The following is a 19,398-nucleotide window of genomic DNA, read 5'->3' as shown; positions in this document are numbered from 1 at the left end:
AATAAAATTACAGTTGGGAGGAAGAAGTGAAAAGGCCACATGAACAAGAGAGAAAAGGTCAATTCATCAATCCGGCAGCCACTAAATTAAGAAAAGGCAGGTGGGGGCTATAATATCCGAGGTATCTGAATTCAGTCAAAGATGATTCTAAAGTTGCTGGATTGATCTTGTGGTCAGCTTAAGCAAGCTTAACAAATTAATTACAGTATTTTAGTTCATTGTGTAAGAGCTAGCTAATAAATCACGGTGCTTTGTAGAAACTTGCTTGAGACAACTGTGTAAATACTAAATAGCCTTAGGAATGGTCTTATGAATCCACGGAATAATCCAAATTCCAGCACTCCTCCCCCTCCACTGCTGGTCTAGATACAGGATAACAGTCACTGCTGTCATCTGCTCCTTTTTGAAGCAGGGGGGGCAGAGGTCTGTGTCAGACATGAGAAGGTACCAGCAGTGCTGGGGACCCAGGGAAGTGCTGTGATGCTGTGTGATCTGCACCACAACAGTCCTTTTAGGAACATGGGGAATGCTACATGTTTTAAAGGAACATTACTATGGTTGCAAAGTCAGGCATTTAAAAGTTAGGCAATGCTCAAATGAAATGCCTCTGAAACCTTAATTCAGTCTGTGTACACATGCAGTTATGAAATGCTTGTTAATTATATTTGCCCTGCTGTTCATTTCAGCATGAATGGCAGTAATTCAAGAGCCTCTCCCAGTTCTATAGGTTTTCCTATACAAATGGAGGCTGAGCAGCCTTTGACTTGCTGTACAGAGAGGTACTCAGAGGTAAATACTATGAGATTCAAAATATGGGCCAGCTGGTGTGATCTAATGCTAAGGGACAAATACTGCTTAGGATGCTGATCTCCCTTACTCGTCTTTTCTCCTGGCTCAGGTCTGTATCAGTGAAGATTTGGGAAGAAATGGTGCTGCTAGGGGCTGAAATTGAGCCAGAGCTCAGCTACCCGACATCCAGTGGGTGGATATAAAATTAACTACTCAATTTGTGCAGATTAAAAACAAATCTTGCATGTACGAACTCTGCCTTTGCAGAAGTGTCTGTTAGTTTTGATTGTTGGCACAAGCATTACTGTAGTATCGGTCTAATCTCATAGTACATATTTAAGGGATTGCAGCAGAAGGGTGGAGCTAACAGTGTACATTTGCTGGCTGATTCCCTGCTGGCTGACCGTTGTCCTGCCACGCTTCATTTCAGATTTTCAGTTTTACGTTTCACCTGTTTTCGGCCCTGTGCCCCATGATACAGAAGAGCCAATCCTGCTTCTAACACTGCCCAGCATTTATTAATAAAAGAGCGTGCAAGCATATTGAACTGACAAGCGAGCCGAGGGGAGCGGGCAGACCGCAGGTAAGCCGGGTGCACAGCCCTGCTGAGCCCGGGCAGGCCGGGCCCGTGTGCTGCGGACACGGCGCCGGCGGGAGCTCTGCTGCTCTGGTCCCGCAGGGAGAACACGGCAGGAGCTCCCCGGGACGCCAAGCGTCCTCGAGAACGGGAACGCTCCGTGAGGCACCGGGCCGCCAAGGGGCGCGGTTCAAGGAGTCACCGCCCGGCCGCGCCCCGGACGGCCGCCAGCGCCTCAGCGTCGCCAGGGGCGACGGGGCCACTTCCGCCCGCGGCCAAGATGGCGGCTGCGTCGCGACCCGGAAGTAGATGGCCGCCCCGTGCCTCGGCGGGCCCGCCTCCACGGTGCCGCGGGAGGGCCGTGGGCGGGGAGTCCCGTGACGGCTCGGTGCGCACAGACGGTGGCCGGCAGGGGCGGCCGGGGAGGGGGGGGCCGAGTGAGCGAGCGAGCCAGCCAGCAGCAGGAGGATGGCGGAGCCGCACGGTAGGCGGGCGGCGGGGCCGGGGCTCTCGCGGCGGGGCCGCGGGGCTGCGCCGAGGCGGTGGCGGCTGACAGCGGGCGGGGCGGGCCTGGCGGCGGGAGGCCGCGGGCACAAAGGCGGGGAGGGAGGGCCGGGCGGCGGGTACCGCGCCGGGCGGGGGTGGGGGCGGGCAACCTGGGGGTGCTGGGCAGGGGGTGCTGAGCCGCACCGTGCCGCCGAGTGGTGGCATCGCCCCAAAGGCGGCATAGAAAGAAGAAAGAAACGAGGAAGCCGAGCTCCACAGCCTCACCTCTGCTCCCGCCCGGTACCGGGGGCTGCGGGCTGGGAGGAACTCGGGGCGTCGGGCCGGGTGCCGCCCCAGGACGGGTGCGGGGTTCTCCTCGTGCTTCACGCGCTCGGCTGTTGCTCGTGGCGGCTCCGGCCGGCCGGCGTCCCTCTGAAATCTTCGCCCTCCCGTCTGGCCGGGCGGCGCGCACAGCGTACCACGTACGGCTGGCACCGAGGGCGCGCCGACGGCTTTTCGCGGCGTTCGGAGCGCGTTTTCGCCCGGCGGTTCTGTGCGAAGCGGACGCGGAACTGCGGGAGCCCCGGGGAAGGCGGAGGGCCGTGTCAGCGCCCGGCGGTGCGCAGATCCGCTGGGCTGAAGTTCCGCGAAGTGCTGCTGATGGAGCAGTAGGTGTGGGAATGAAACGAAAATCGCAGCGTGTGACAAAGCCGTTACCGACTGCTGGAGTGTCAGTAGTGATTTTTGATGGATGTGTTTGGGATGGGGCTGTGGAATCTCTACGTGCTGTGCAGCGTGCACATGTGCGTACACAAAGGCACTTCTGAGGCAGAGCGTTGTTGATAAGGAGTTGTGATTATGTGTGGTGTCATTGCTGCGGCACTCAGTCTTCGTTTTTGGACTGTTGCCTTTAATAATTAGAATCAGGCTCTCGGTTTTCTCCTGTCTGCTTGTTTTCACGTTTGACTTTCTACTTATTGTTTTCCTTTTTGCCTTCTGAACTGTTTTCTTTTAAATCACTAAGCATTATTGGGTGCTTCTATTTATAAAATTGAGGGCTTAAAGTAGGAAGTGTTCAAATTAAGTAACGCTTATTTACAGCCATATCTCAGACATATGTTGTATGGTGATCTCGATATAATCCTAGGCTGGTTTTGGGGAAGATTTGCTGTATCCTATGAATTTATTAATATGCTGTTGTGCATACATTCTTAGTAGCACCCTTATCCTCTTGGTTCCTTTTGAATGATTTGAGCTTGACTATTTTGGTTTTCTGTGCGATTATTCTTTGTTCTGGGTAAGGAGGGTGGAAGGCTATTTTCGTAAGGTGAGGCTGGATACCTTTTAATTTTAGGCTAATATTTGCCGGCCATCAGCACTTGTGTACGTGTGGCAAGGCAAAACGTGTACATCAGGCAGAACTAATTTGTTATCTAACCTTGTAGCACAGCATGATGCTTCCAGACAAAGCTCTCCTTGTACCCGCAGCCTTTGAGGAACACATCCCCAGTGAGGATGCTGCCTTCTGCCGTGTCCCTCTTCTGCTCTTTCTGGAAACACAGAGCAATCCTGGGGCGATGTAGGCAGAGTCAGCTGGGAGCTTTCCTTCCCCGTGTGCCACGTCTGTGGTGGGAGATGCAGGAGGGGACGTTCTTTGTTGTGTGACACTGAGATCGCCCTGACGGTGCGTTCTGCTCAAGGAATTGTGCGTGGCACGGGGGATTCCTTCAGCCTATGGATGTTTTCTCTTTACGTGCTCTTAGCTCGCAAACAGAAATGATTTTCTCAGAAGATTCCTGTGTGTGTTCCTTTTAGGAAAGCCTTGGATTCATTGTTTCTTGGCTGTGGCTTTCTAGAAATGTGTGTTTCTGCATGGTGATCGTTGCTTGTCGCCGTGGCCGGCTGCTCCCAGTGCCGTGTAATGCCAGTGAAATAGGTGGATGCATGTGCTTGGATGCATATGTAATGCTCGTGCATGTTAATTGTGTAAAAGTATCCTCTGTTTGTTCTGCTGCGAGGGATCGGAGTGATCTGTGCTTGACAAGGCTGAGGAAGCTGTGCAAATAACTGCACTCCCTTTTGGGAGGATTTTGCTGGGTGATAAGGAGATGAAACTGAACGAAACGATTTCACATGTTTCCATCGCATGGCTGTACGGAATTTGGGTAGGTGCTAAACACGAGCCACTTTTTTCTGAATGTCTGAAGAGGAAAACTCCTATATTGCAGTGTGGATGGAGGACAGGAGCTGCCTCGCCCCGCTCTGCCCTGCAGCTCACCCTCAGCTCAGGCACTGTGCTCTGCTCCTGGGCCCAGCTCTGCCTCCAGCACTCAGGGATCACTGTGAGCTCCCCAGTGGGCTTCGGGTGGGCTGAAGTTCCACCAGTGAGGGCTGGTGCTCAGGCAGCCCCCAGCCCATGGCTAGCCCCACTGCTCAGCTTTCCCTTCCACTCACAGTGCTCTGAGGCTCATTCCTTCCTTTTTATTGTGCACACACACACACACATATATATATTTATGGCAGAGCTTTTTGGATACTCTTTTATTGGAATTGCTTCGTGCTCCCCTCTGTTGCTGTAATATCTTGTGTTTATTTGTATTGAATGCAGCTCTGCATATTGGCAGAGATATTTCTGCCTTTTTTTTTTTTTTTCCTGGTGGGTTTGTTTGTGTGAGAGAGGGCTGGGGAGGACACAGCAGTGAAGATTAAGCAGCCAGTTGTAGCTAGATTGTGGAGATAAGAAGAGCTCTTGTTTACACTAAAATCCCACTGCTGACATATTTTAGTTTGCTTGATACAGTAGTTCTGGTATGTTACAAAACCCACCCAGATAAAACGTATAGCAAGAAGGTAATGTTTGCAGTATTAGCCATTGACCTTAATTTGCTTGGCTTTTGTTTTTACTGCATTGCTTGGGCTTGACTGTATTGTGAAATGCAAATAGTGTGCTATTAAATCTGAGCGTTGCCTGACACAAAGTTTTGTTCAGTAAAGGCAGTTTGGGTGCAGTGAAACAACGATCCCCTGGTGAAAAGGGGACTTTAATTACTACAAATTTTTCTATCCTTAACCTCTAGGTAATGGATATGCTATGTAATTGTGCAGTGTTGATTTGTTTTTAAATAGTTGAGTAGCACGTGGTTGATGTTGGCATGTTTTAGGCTCTGTGCAGCTGAAGCCCTGGGTCTGTGTTGCTGTACAGGAGAAATACGGAGTGTGACAGAGCTGATGGTGGCCATGCTGATAGTGGTATGGTGAGGGGATGCAGGTTGGTGCAGGCACACGCTGCTGTGAGTGGCCAGAGAACTTCTTAAACCAACCTGACACGTGTTTGTACTTGGTTCTGTTAGTGTTGCTTTGCTGTTGAGGTGGACGTATGAAATAAACCAAGAGGACTTGAGGGACTTGAGCATAACGGTTTGCTTTTTGGCTTCCTTCTGAAAGGATGTCTGTGTCTGAGTGGATGTACACGAGAGCCTGATTCCCTTATTGTTACACAAATGATTGTGTAGGAAAGCACGCAGCTGTGGCCTGTGTGTGTGTGTGTGCTCGCAGATAGCTGTGCTCCTGCTTACCTTCCCGTGCTCAACTTCCACGTGCCCTCCTGCATTACCAGGTTGTGTGTAGGAGCGAGACGCCGAAGGGCTGCAGAAGGCACCATTTCCACGGAGCCCGGCGATGCCGTAGATGCTGTATCCGGACCTGCCTCCCCCGTGGTCGGAGGCTTTGTGTTAGGCATGCATCCTAATTGTTCTTCTGTTGGCGTTGTGCTGCGCTGAAGGGCTGGGCACCAATGCAAATGGCCTTTCTAATACCTTCCGTATTTGCATTATAATGGCTGCGTAAATACTGCAGCACGTCTCGGTTCGCTCTCTGCTTTGACTGCTGGAGTTTAAAGCAGGCTCCTTCTGGAGCCTGGATCCTGTTCGTGGCTGGGATTGTTTTGCAGAGAGGTTCTGAAGCGCATCTTTCCCAAATGCCGAAATGCGTTCGCGATGCGATGCGGTTTTCACTTGCTGGTGTTCTGGTCTCCCACTCCTGCAGCCCGCAGGCTGGGACAGGCACTGGGAGCCAAAAACCCACCGCCATCAAAGCGTAACCTCGAGCAGTTGGGCCATTTTTCACCAACTATTCCTAAACGGACTGTATTTGGGGTTACAAAGCATGCTTGCTTGAGACTTGGTTTGCATGTGTTCTATCTGCAGAACTCCTCTGGATGTCTGTGGGAATATTTTACGTGTAAGGAATACAAAATGTTGTGCCATCACTGTTTTGGTGCTGAAACATCCAGTGGCTTATGAGTAACTTCACCAAAAGCAGCCTGAATTTCCTTGGAAAGTGTCGACACAGTGATGTGACTGAAACCAGAGTCTGGTTTTGGGAACTGGTGGCAAATTGCCATCACCTCTCCCTCATGACTGCCTTACAGAGCTGTTAAACAGGGCAGTGATTAGTGACACTTACCTAACTCTTACTGATCAGTAGTTGCCTAGAGATGTTGTTATCCTTGTTCAATACCGTCTTTTAAAGGTTTGGATTCACTTTGTGTCTCTACCACCTGGTTGTTAATGTATTAGATATTAAATGTAGGGAAGGGCAGAGTTTTATGCTACTGTTTGTATCTTTGGCTGGCCAGAGTGAACCAGTGACAGCTGTCTGGTGTGATGTAGTTTGTGAGAACTGCAGCGAGATGTGTTTAAACCAGACGTGTTTGTGTCTTGTGTGTGTGTGGCTCTGATGTTAGTTTGTTTCCAGTCAGCACATAATGAAGCAGCAATAATGATATGGTGAGTGACCTCGTTGGAACTACAGTTAAGAAAATGCAGTTTTCTAAAGCAGTGATATTATTGCAAGAAACCACAGATCTGCTCCGCTTCTTAGGTGTCACTGCGTAGTGCTGCAAACAGTATTATTGCAACACAGCAATTTTAGCACCCTGCCAAGAGCTCGTGCTTTGTCTGCTTCAAGTTTAGAAGTATTATGCAGGTGTGAGGTTAGATCCACACTTTCAGTGTCTCCATTCTAACAGGAATTAGTAATAAACCAAGAAATTGAAGGGGTGGTTCATGACTGTTTAAGTGGCCAGAAGAAGCCATCGGGATGTCGCGTGTTGATGAGGAAGAAAAAATAAGCATATTTATTACTTCTGTGAAGAATTACTTGACTGGCAGCCAAGAAGACTGAGGCCTGATATTTATTCATACACAAGGTGCAGCAGTGGCCATGGAGACTTGAACTTTTTCCTTCTCCTTCCTCTCATCTGTGTCCTGTTGTCTCGGTGTTGGCAGGCAGGGTTTGGATCTCTGCAAGGCTTCTCTGCAGTGCCTGGCACTGATGGCAGCCTGTGTGCCACAGCACGTGAGCTGTCTGCTCTGCTGGGTAATGAGACGGTTGCTGCTGTGCTTTTTAGTTGCTGAAAGTTTGGTTATGATCTATTTTGTAATACGCAGCATTCATCGTGTTTATTGATCATTGTCTCGAGTGGAAATATTCGTGTTGTATCAAAACATTTGAAGCAAAAACAAATACTCTCTGCTTTAACTGTTGCATGTGTGTGTTTATATGGGTGTATATGCATACATATTTAGTTGAACAAGAGAGGAAGATTCAGTATGTCACTATGGTTTAAAGTTTATGTAGCACCGCAGTGAAAATATTAGTAAACTTATAAATAATTGGCATGCAGTGCAGCTGGAGGTACCAAGTGGTGTCCTGTGCTGTGGGAACATTCAGATTCTTCTCTGAGCTCTGGTCCTGCTTTATCATCATATTGTATCTATTGCATTGCTATCACGGAATCATTTGAGTTGGAAGGGGCCGTTAAAGGTCATCTGATCCAGCTCCCCTGTAAGGAGCAAGGTCAGCTATAACCCCATCAGATTGCCCAGTGCCTGGTCCAGCCTGAAATACCAGAGTTTATTCCATCTTCGTTTTAAACAAAGCAATTATAAAAACACTACAGCCTATAAGCTCTCCCACCCTTCTCCCCAACTCAGCCGTGAACGACCCCAATCAGTGAATAATCCTTGCTCTCTTCATTTGATGAACAGTTGTGTTTCTGAACTTGCAGTGGTAGTTGTGTGCTTTCTGGATCGTGCTCTTGTATTCCCTTCCCCCTGCCTTGAGTCAGCGGCTGCAGAAAAGCAGAACTGCTCCTTTATTTTAATTCTAAGTGATAACCATGCAGACAGGATTCTTCTTCAGATTTCTGTAAATGCTGACTTCTATTCAGAAGTGTTGAGTTGCATGGAGTCACTGAGTGTAGCAGAGAGAAGGTGACTTTGCAAGCAAACTCCTGGAGGCATCAGGTGGCTAAATGTGTAAACACAATTACACAATGATCTGAAATGGGTCCTTATAAAAAGAAACAGTGCAGAGAAGTGATCTCCTAATCGAGGAAGTCAACAGGAGAATCCATCTGTGTAGTCCTGCAAAGTGCTGATAGTGGCAAAATATGAAGGACTTGTAATGGAAACCCATCCTGCTGTTGCTTGCTTCTGACATCGCAGTTAGGATGTGGGGTTTCTGTCTTCATTCCTTGTTCCAGTGATGATACGATCAGTGGCTTTAAAGCCAAGAAAAAAATTCTATGAAGTATGCATAGCTTGAAGTGATCTGCATAGTTTTCTTGTTGAAGGGATGAAGGTGTTAAAGGAAGCCTTAGCTCAAATGTTAACAGACTTCATCTGTAGCAATTACCTTCCTAATAAATTCAAACATTCTAGTGGCTATGTGTATTGCACAGTGTTTGCAAAACCTAAAATATTTGTTATTAAAGAGACTTTTTTTAACACTGTCAGTCACATGGATTACAGTGAATTTGAGATGTTTGGGGGTCGGTTTTCCTAAAGAAGGAAATTTATTGCTAAAAAATACGGATTATGATGCATGGGAACTTGTGGTTGTGCAGCAGAGTTTTGTTCTGGTAAGTCCCCCGACGGCTTTGAACTCCTGTGCAGTGCAGTTTGGGGCAGATCTCAGGCTATCGGATTTGTTTTGCTGTGGTGAGCTCCATGTTTGCTTTTTGGAATATTCAAACAATTGTTTGGCAGCTTTCTTGACAGCATATTGTGTATGGCAGGCCTTGTTAGGAAGGAAACAGAAGTTTAAATATTAGAACCATGAGTTGAAATTCACATACAGATACAACGACCTATTTATTTTTTTTCATGACTTCATCCATGAATTTATTTTCGTGCTTTAGGCTGTTATTAAGTACATCTCTACAAGTCATTTCTCTGCTCATCTCTAGGAAAAGTCTTCACAGAAGTATCAGAGCCATTCCCTGCGCTCAGGCTGCCTTCCCTCTCAGAAGTGCAGTTCTGTGTCTGGCTCTTGGGAGCAGCCCTGCTCCCATCCCAGCAGGCAGAGAGGTTTCAGCCGCACGCTCCGACTGCAGGTTTTCTTCTTCTAAACCAAGATTCTCTTTATTGAACCAATAAACCTGCTGGGTGCAGGCCAGAACTTTCTCCTGAAATCAGAATTAATGGATAAACAAATCAGACTGGAAAGATTTCTCTTGACAGTGACAGCGTGTGACAGGGATACGGCTCGCATCCCGCAGCCACGGCGTACGCGTGCCTGGTTCTCATGAAGCCATCAGGTACACTTCTGAGCGCAGATCACACGTTTGCATCGGCCATCTGAAGGCATGCCTCTGTTGGAATGTTTCTGAACCAATTCCAGCTCCTCTGCAGCGAGCAGATGGGGTGCACACGCCTTCATTAGTGAGCAGTTTGCCCTGCTGCTGGGGCTGCGGCTCCCTGTGCTCCGCTCTCTGCCTTGGCTCTTCCTGCGCTGGTGCTGCTGCTGTTTGCTCAGAGAAATTGGGAGCTGCATTCCATGCTCATGCCCTCCTGTGGCAATGGAAACGTGAAGGCTTTGCTCAAAATCATGTTGTGTAAAAATAAAAAAAGAAAAAAAGATGAGAATAAGGAACTGGTTTGTTTCCTCTGTAGCAGCTTCTCTCATCTCTCAAGATACGCATTTGTTTTGGTGAAGCTTTCTGTGTCAAAGGCACTAAAAATATCAAAGTACTTTCTAAACTTGCTGTTACAGTTTCGAAGGCATCTTGTAGACTTTCAGAGCTTTGAATTAACCTTCTGGCCCTTTGGTGATACGTGCTGTCCCTCTGGTGCTAAGAAGGCATAGCAATTAGAGGGAAGATTCTGCCAGGCAGAAATGGAGATGGGATGCTGTGGTTTCCCTGCTGAGAGCTGGTGTAGCTGAGTGCCGGCGTGCAGCCGTGTCCTGGTGAGCAGGGAGTGAAGGCGAGTTACCCCCAGCTCCTGCTGCGGCCCCAGGGCAAAGCTGGTGGGTGCACAGCGGTTACTGCTGCCAAATCTTATCAGCAATTAAAGCCATGCAGTGACGTGCTGGCCCTCCCAGCGCGTGGTGTGGATAACAAGTGGTCGTGTTGGCTGCAAGGATCCTGAAGTGGTTGTAGTGCGTGTGTGTAAGTGACCTCTTGTTTCTTTAGTGTGTCTGGGAAAGGCTCTTTCTGTTTCTTGTACTTCACTCTCATTGCTTCCTGCCAAGATTGGCTGCCCTCAAACATGACCCACCTCATCTTCTTTGGAAGTATTTTTTCTTGCTAACTGCTTGAATCTGAGGGGATAATCCTCTTTTAAAAATGCTCTAAGAAGTCAGCTGGCACCTCAGTTTGAAAGCGTGTGTAAACAGGTATGTTGCATGTGGACGTACAACTCCTGTCTGTAGGCTGACATTTTTGTGTTGTTCTCGATCTGTAGTCTCATAATCAGAAATCTGTCTTAGCTCTCACTCCTGTGAATTCAATTTCTATAAAAATCTGTTTTTTTTTAACACATAAAGGTGCTTCGTGTTAGTTTCAGAAATAAGGAATATATTCAGTTGTGTGCTGTGGTGATTTAAGGCTGGCTTTATGGTTGTTTCCACTGACCTTCCCACTGTGTTTTGTTCATTTTCAATTTTGGCCTCTCTTTGTCTCTTAAATACCCTTAACTAACAGTTTAAATACAGCAGACAGAATTCCAACAAATAAGAAATGCTCCAAAGTAATCTTTGTTGAAAATGTCTGATCTTATGATGGCCAGATGAGTTAATGCAAGATCAGATGGTGTGAATTTAGAGCAGGAAAGCAGTTGCAGCTGCTTGTCTGTGTTCCCACATCTCAGGACAGTGCGAGGTGCGCAGCCTCTCTGCACCTTGACCAGGAGTGAGTGGTTGTGTGCCCCAACTTTCTGCAGGTAACTGGAGTTCTGGAGCCTTCAGCCATGAAGTTAACTGTCTGTGAGCCTATTGGGCGGGTGGAGTTTTCAAACAGAAGTAAGGAGAGGGTTTGTATGCAAATTCTGGCTTCAAAATACTGCTGATGATTAGCCTGCTGTTTAGGAAGGCATTAAGGAACGATGTGAGCTTCTCTTTCGTGCTCTTTCACCGGCAGAGCTGTGACTGCCACAGTTGGAGATGGTGAGCAAGGATGGTGCAGTCGTGCCCAGGCTGTGTGTGGCTGGGGGAGTTCAAGGGCTGACTTTCAGGTTGCTGCCTATTTCGGCGCAGAGTGCAAAGTGAGTGCTGAGACCTTTGTGTCCCTGTCAGCAGCAAGCTTACCATCTGAGCATGTTGCTCAGGCAGTGCGGGATGGGGAGGGTGACAGCCTTGCCTATCTATTTTTGTTATGATTTTAATTTAGACTTGGTGTTGTATGAACTGTTTTATGGACTAGATGAGAGGCTGCAGAACTTGTTAACAAGTTTACATTTTTGCAGTTGCACTTTGTTGGCTGTTCCATGTGTGCTGCAGGTGTGTGTATGTATTCATTCAATACAAACACGTGCTGGTTTTCACTTACCAGAAGCAAAAACACTGGAAACGTTCCTTTTTGCTCAGATTTTTTTAAGGTGGCTGCTCTGATAAGAGGTTTACCATAATCGAGACGGTAATTGCCCAGCTCCAACATGTAGCATTCATTCAAACTCTGATTTTTCTTGCTGTCAAACTCTAACTAGCAGCTCCTGGGCACTGCATTCTGTTATCAGTCAGATCAAAGGGTCAGCTGTAGATCCTTCATCTAACGTGATCAGGGCACTGTGTATCTGAGAGTACTGTTTGGCTGTGTGTGTTAGCAGGACACAGTTTGAAGCACTGTGTAGTGCTCACAGCCTGGTGTAAACAAAATGCCTAACCTTGAACAGTAACAGAAATTTTTCCTTTCTTAACCATGTGATCACGGGGTGGAGTTATTAGGAATTTGATTTGGTTCTTTCAAATCAAGCTTTTCATTTGTCTGTAAGCTTTGTTCTTTAGTGTGAGGTGTTCTCGTGTGCTGATGCTGTGGTAATTAAAAAAGGAAAAGGAGGAGGGGAGGAAAGAAGGTGATTTTGCAATGTGCTGGGCTGTGGTGCTTGGCAAATTCACTTGTGGGCTGCTCCCTGATTTTATTTTCTTTTTTTTTAATGGTGGAACAGTGATTTCTGAAGGAGTAAGGTGCCTTTTAAGCAGGTCTCTTAATATCTGTAGAAATATCTAGAGATAGTGACTAATGAAATGAAAGCTTCTAAGAGAGGAAATTATAGTTGAAACAAATGGCATTTTGTAGCTCCGCTCAGATTTATTCCTTTATCCCTATGTCTGTTTATTGGAAATAAGACTTTGGGGCTGAAACATACTCATTGTAACTTGCTGTCTGGAAACGTCTGAAACTTTCCTTGCGGTTTGGGACTGGGTTGTGTTTCTTTTTTCTTCTTTTTTTTTTTTTTTTTTTTTTTCTCTGTGCTTTATCCATCCCTTAAGCTAAGCAGTCTGCTGTTGTCCTGGTGCTTGAAAAACAAAAAGGAAGCTCTGGGAGATGTTGGGTAGGTGTTGGGTTATGGCTGCAGCTTCTACTTGCTTTAGTTTTCCTTAGAAAACATTGTAGCTACTAGATTATTGTTAAATTTCAGTTAAATCACAGCATTTAGTGGCTTGAACTAACCCCTTAACCAAGCACAATTGGATTTTCTTGCAGTATTCTCAGACTTCAGTATTTTTTTCTTGGAGTTAACCACGATGAAGGGCTGTTCTTTAACTGAACTTCAGTAGGAAGAACTCAGACTGCTTTGTGCTTGCTTCTGATTTGCGTGCAAGGATGCGCACCCATTTTTGATCTTGGAAAGAAGTGTTGTGTAACTTCCATGAAATACTCAAATGTTGCACTTCTGTTTTACCTTATTATCACTACACTCAAGTAATCACTGTTGGTTAAATTGCTCCTTTTATCCGCCCTTTCATTCAGCACCTGAAATCGGGTCCTCCAACAGTAATCAAACACAATTGCTATTTGCAATTACTTCTGATTCCAGGGGGAAGCCCAGATAAGTGCCTTTCTTGCCATAGGGACCTGTCCTCTCCATCTTCCTTGGAAGTGGCATTCTGTATCTTTTTCTCTTCTGTTCCCACTATTTCGGGAATGGTTAAGTTAAAAAAGAACATGCAGGTATCAAGCATTAATTAAAATCAATCAATATAATTAATATGTATTGAGGTTCAGGTGCTTTGTCTTTCTGTTGAGGAGCTCTTTTTCGCATCCTCGTTGTGTTCCTGGGATGTGGATGGCAGCTTGGGGATGCTGCACTGTGCCTGAGGAGTTGTAGAGGTTGTGTTTGCCTTACTCTTTGCTTTACAACTTTAAGATGCTGACAGACAGATCAGGTGATTCATTGGTGAGACCTCTGTCAATGACATCTGTTTGCTATTATGAAGGGCAATAAGGTGAAAGGATGTCATCTGGTATAAATAGGCATGCAGAACAAGGTTTGTGCTTTCTGTTCTGCTGTAGCAGCTCTCAGCCTGGCTGTCTTTTCATCAGTTTTTCTAATTTCCATTATCTTATTTAATTCATTAGAAAGTGATGAAGCTTATTGTTGCATAATACCTGTAGTATTAATTCACTTTGTCTGACTTTTTTTCCCATGATTTTTTTTAGATGAACTTCTTTGCTACTTTCTGCTTTTGCAGTAGGCAGAGCTTTCAGGCATGCTAAAGACAGCGTCATGCAGTTGATTTTTGGCAAGCAGAAATCATGTTTTTCACTATTTCTAATAAAAATGTCATTAAAAAAAAAAAAAAAGAAAGGATGCCTCATCTGAACAGATTTTGAAGAATCTGTTTGGAAGGGATTGCGATGGTTTACTTCTCTCTCTTTCTTTCTTTTTTGTTTCCTTTCGAAGGAAAACATCTTGTTCCTGTGAAGATACCCAATTTATCGTGTTTTCCAGAATCGATAGTGCATGAAATAATCTTTTAACCAGGCTGCTTGTTATGAGCAAAACAGTATTCAGCTCATTAGCTGATAGATGTCCTGATGATCAGACAAAAAATAGCAACTAAAACTTAAGTCTTAGAAAACCTACCTATATATATGTATATGTATATAAGAAAGTCAAATATTGTCTTTGTTTTTATGATGCTTGTGTTAAATGTTTTTTTTTTTTTTTTAAAGTAAAAACTGAATAAAATTACTGTTATGACAGAAGTTATGACAGTTAGGTTGGCAGTGTGAAGTACTTAAAATTAGCCAGGTGTGAGCAAGATGGCCTCTGGTGCTTTAGGTGCCTGTGCTTGTTAGAGTATTTAATCTCTTCAGTTACTGCGTGCACCAGCCTTCTGTAAGACCCCTTCATTGAGTGTTGTGCAGGACTGACACTTGTGGGATGATTGCTGTCTTGATAATTTTATATTTGTGATACCCTCCTAGGTATGGTTTCTGGTCCCTTCCATGCTCTGTCCCCGTTCCTGCCCCACGTGCTGCTTCCAGGCCTATGTTTTACATCATGCTCCTGCTCCACGTGGTCGTGGAATGATTAGGGTTGGAAAAGACCACTAAGGTCATCCAGTCCAACCATCACACCCCCATCATGCCCACTAGCTCACGTCCCTCAGTGCCACATCCCAGCAGTTCTTGAACACCCCCAGGAATGATGACTCTCGCCCCTCCCTGAGCAGCCTATGACTGTGCCTCACTGCACTCTGAGAATAAATTGTCCCTGATATCCAACCTGAACCTCTCCTGTCTCAGCTTAAGGCTGCTACCTTTTGTCCTGCCTCTCCAGGCAGGCTGTTGGTGCTTTTTTCCTTGGCGCAGCTTCTGTGACCACACAGAAAGCCTGGAGGGCTGTAGGAGAGCACTTCTCAGCCGTATAGGAAGGGTCTGTTCAGCCACTGTGCCTTTGACTTGCTCTGTGGGAATGCCTTATATCAAAAGAAATAGGTGTGTAGGAGTTGAGGAGGTGAAACAGGCTCAGGGTTTATGAAATATTTAGTCCTTTGTTGCCAGAGGAATCCTTGCAGCTTTCTTATTACAGGTTTTGAGGTGGCCCGAGGTGAACGTAGTGAAATTCAGCACTGCACAAGGCGACTTCTTAGCAGATTGCAGGTCCCTGATGTAAAACAAGAGTACACCATAGGGTTTTGTGAAATCATTTTCACATTATGTTCAGTATGAACACCGTGCTTTTAGCAGCGCTTGGTCTTATAACCCCCTGAGCCAAGTAATGTCCCTCTGCTGTCTTTTCCCCCAAACAGTGAAAAAACCAGAACTGTAAAACCTAAAGCCTTAAGGATTGGCAGGCAGCTACTGGTGAGCGTCTGCTTTGAGGAGTGAAGTCTAAAGAAGGTCAGTACACTTAGAAGAGCTTTCCTCACAGAGAGCACTGGCTGTGTATAGCTCCACACAGTGCTACCTGAACCACCTATAATACACATCTATTTGCTTAAATAGTCTTTCACTGCTTTATGCCATTAGATTTAATTTTGCTTTGCTCTTGGGGGGGGAAACATTTGAAAGCTTTGGAAAAGCCTTGGGAGCAATTTTATTCTGCGTCACCTTATCATGGTGTATAATGAGCCTACGTTTGTGTGGTGCTGCTAATTTACCAGGTTCCCCAAGGTATCTTAGAGTTGCTGGGTTTCCGCAGCTGTGGCTGAGTTCCATTCCCAGAGGTGTCACAGGATGCTGGGTTGTCCCTTGGAATGTGGAAGTCCTGGAGGTGTGCAACATGGGGTGAGGACAGGAGGGGCATAGTGCAGCATCCAGCTGAGGCTGTGGGGAGTCCAGGTGAGCAGGATACAAGTGGTGGAAATACAGGGAGCAGCCGCAAGTGAGAACTTAGCTGAAGCAGGCACACGTACAACGGGGAGAAAATGTCATTTCTCTTTTTGGCAGACAGTGGTTCTTACATCTCAGTGCAGATACTTGGAAAGTAGAAGTGGTCCCTCGCATCACGACAGGGCGAGTGTTTGCTGGAAAAAGAGAGTATTATAAATGATATTTGAGACACAGCACTCTCTTACAGTGTAGGTAGGAGAGTACAAAAGTTAGCCTGAATCCCTTTGCTTTCACCAAAGCATTTGTCTGACATGGTCAGATAACAAAAACAACCAGAAAAATCTCACTGCAAAGACATTGGTTACCCAGGAGAGGGGGAAGATGGGTAGATCTTTTGATCTTTTTCACTTAAACTTTTCTGACTTTTTTTTTTTCCCCTGTAATTTTAAATAGCGTGAGCTTTTGAAAAATGTCATTCAGAAGGAAACAACTCCAGCTCATGATTAAGCAGTTTTCAAATAATTTTTATTTCATTTAGTTGTAAATGAAGTGGAAATGTACATTTAAATGGAAGTGAATTTGTTTCCAGTTATGGTTGTTCCCTTTTCTATGGGAAGAATGCAGATCTTTTTCAGAGAGCTCTGTTTTCTGAGAGCAAGTTAGCTGCAAAATGTGCTAATGACTTTTAAAAGCAAGGAGATTTATAATTGGAAACTTGTAAATATGTACTTTTTGGACTCTACCAGACACTTGCTTGTCTTCCAAACTCATGTATGTTGGTTGGAAAGTGAATCGTACTGCGTACGTCCTTTTCTCTACCCGAGTTATATTTATACAAGGTGTTCAAACAAATCCAGTTTTCTCTTAGTTGAACATCAAGAACTGCAAATTATCTTAGCTAGAAAAAAATTTAACGAGGGCCAGACAGTGTGCAGTAACAAACTGCCATATGTACTTATTGTGGCTTTGGCTTTTCATGTTCTATGTTCTTGCAGACTTCATTCCTTTTCATCTTCAGGATTACGTTAAAAGTGCCTTTTAAGTAGATTTTCAGATAGGCTCTTTTCCTAGCATGGTAACCCTCTGCAAAGGGATCTTGTGACTTACACAGTCACTAATTATGGTCAGAAAATGCAAGGACTGAGAGTCATCCAACACTGAACTTTGCAAAATGGTCATAATTATTACATAAAAGCATGTTGAAAAAGATGAGCAAACTTACTGGATCAAATTCAGAGGCAAAGAAATGAGGAGAAATGGTAACAAAACCAATAATTTAGCTTTTTTGTAAGGTAATTGTGTTGCTGGTAGAAAGTTGGGTAGGATGCTACCCTAGGTAGTAATAGAGAAATGCTGATTTAGCTGAGCTGAGATTTGTGGTTTCTTCCTATTTCTGTGAGATAATGTAATGTAAGTTCATACAGAATACATCACTCCATTCTTGCATCGTGTGTTTACTTTCTGTCCTGCCCATCATTCTTGTTTTGTCTCCTGTTTGGTTTTATTTTGATGCGTCGTCTTGATTGCAAAGAGGAGATGATGAATAGCAAAGAAGATCCTTGATGCTGGCTTAAAGCTTGCACCTCTCTGGAGACACCAGTGACATTTTTCTATGCTGTTTGTAACAAAGCAGTGAGTGACAGACTTCGTCCTGTTTGTAGGACTTGATGAGGAGCTGTGATGGACCACTTCTGCCTCCTAAGGACCACCAGTGGCCAATGAGAAACAGTAGCATCTGTGTGCTGCGTGGTGGTGACAGCAGAGCTTTTTGTGGGGAGATGTTGGCTTTTGCCACAACAAAGTAACCTTTGATCAAATGAGTGTTCTCATGGAAGGTAGTGCATGATCATAGGTGCAGAGTTTGTACACCTGCAGAAATGAAATAACCTGCAGGTAAAGGAGATGCTGCTTATTGCTTATTCTTACACATATCTCAGTCCTAATTTATGTTAACTGAATTCATTTCTGTTTTGCTCTTGGATTTTCCTCGTCTGATGACCATTTTGGATAACTTTTTAGGCATGTCTAGTTTTCATGACATATGCTAAGACCAGGAAGCATGCTTTATTGAGCTAGTTCAGATATTCACATTCTACATCCTATGCAGGGTTGCACTGCCTGCTGGCACCACAAGTTCCCCTGAAAATGGGACGTGCAGCCCCAAAGGTCTGTGAGGGGGGACTGGCACCTCTTTGCTTTTTAAAATAAGCTGCTTCGTGGCGTTAGCAGAATGCTTTGTACTTGTTCTTGGAATCTATTTCTGCAAACATGAAATGGCGTTTTATAACTTGGCTAACAACTAGTGGTTTTTTTTCTTTCCTGTAAAGGAGAAAAAGAGCAAATGCTTCATTAAAAGTAGTGTTGGAGCATGCGGCGTGAATCACGGTACGTATATTTTGGTTCTAGTTAGATGTGTTCAAAGGCAGGGCACAAAAGATTATCCCTAGGAATGTAAGATGTGGATGGTTTTCGATCTGCTAGCAGGTGGCCTTTTTGTTGTGGTAGACCTGGACTGTGGTATGTGACATGGCACTGCATGCAAGCACACAGTGGGTGAGCAGGTGAGCTCAGAAGCTTTGTAAGCAACACCTCCATCCATGTGCCTAGGTGCTTGCTGCAGAGCTGGGCTGGGTAGTGCTCTGGGGCAGGATGTCCTGGGAGATGTGCCTTGTTCTTGCAGTACAAAGCGATTGGCATCTGAGCACCTGGTGAAGCTGAGTCACTCACTCACAGTACCTTTGGCTGTAAGTGCAAATTGATTTGTGATCAAATGCCCACAGTTCCAGATTTATGTACAGATTTAAGAATCATGAGTAAGATATTAGGAAACCTTTGTGAATGGTCTGTTTTCCCTGCTCTGCCCTGATGCTGGTGTGGTTGTTCCCCCCCATACCTGCAGGTTTTGTTTGAGTGCAAACTCAGGTTTGCTCAGCTGCTCTGCGTGCATGGAAGGTACAGGCAGGCAGAATGGACTTGGCTGTGGTCCTGTAGCAGTTAGGATATCCCAAAGGGTTTGGTGGGCAGCTGTGGTCCGTGCCTGCCCCTGGGCTGTGCGTGGAGGAGATAGGGGGAGGTGGGATCACCTGCAGGTGTACTGAAAGCAGGAGAGACGGACAGGCAGCAAGCTACCATCTGCTGGCTGTTTGCTTAAGGGATAGAGGTAAGTTTAATAGTTTCCCTTCTCTGTAGGATAAGGCAACCATTGCAGTGTTGTGCTGCTGCTGTTGGCAGTCCCGTGCTCTGACATAAAGGAGATTTCTACCCAAAGAAGAAAAACAAAGCAGTGTCTGGCCAGCATCTCTCAAGAGCGCTCCTTTCGTCGATACGGATTGGGCTGCTGTCTGATCTGTGGCTGCATGCTGGCTCGTTGTTCTGCTGTCTGTGTACCTCGAAATGAGGTTTTGTGTGCAGGGAGCAGTGCAACCGCTTGCTGACTGAGTCAGCACTTTGCTCCCGGCTGGTCTGTGCGGCTGCAGCAGCG

At 45.7% G+C, this 19,398-nt stretch overlaps 1 protein-coding gene across 14 annotated transcripts in view; it reads left to right on the top strand.

Moving 5' to 3' along the window:
* SHOC2 (SHOC2 leucine rich repeat scaffold protein) overlaps positions 1-19,398 on the top strand; it is a 69,443-nt gene that overhangs the window by 8,892 nt on the left and 41,153 nt on the right. For 10 of the 14 annotated variants that reach the window (XM_052676635.1, XM_052676644.1, XM_052676636.1 and 7 more), the window contains 2 exons: positions 899-982; positions 1,220-1,372. The gene's annotated coding sequence lies outside the window, so the exon portion shown is untranslated. Of the gene's footprint in view, positions 1-898; positions 983-1,219; positions 1,373-1,770; positions 1,851-2,409; positions 2,525-19,398 lie in introns of those variants that run through there. The other 4 variants (XM_052676641.1, XM_052676634.1, XM_052676646.1 and 1 more) reach the window with 3 other exon arrangements.

Source organism: Tympanuchus pallidicinctus, unplaced genomic scaffold, assembly GCF_026119805.1.
Source record: "Tympanuchus pallidicinctus isolate F22 unplaced genomic scaffold, pur_lepc_1.0 scaffold16, whole genome shotgun sequence".
NCBI classification, from domain to species: Eukaryota; Metazoa; Chordata; class Aves; order Galliformes; family Phasianidae; genus Tympanuchus; species Tympanuchus pallidicinctus.
This window is presented reverse-complemented; position numbering and strand designations above follow the sequence as displayed.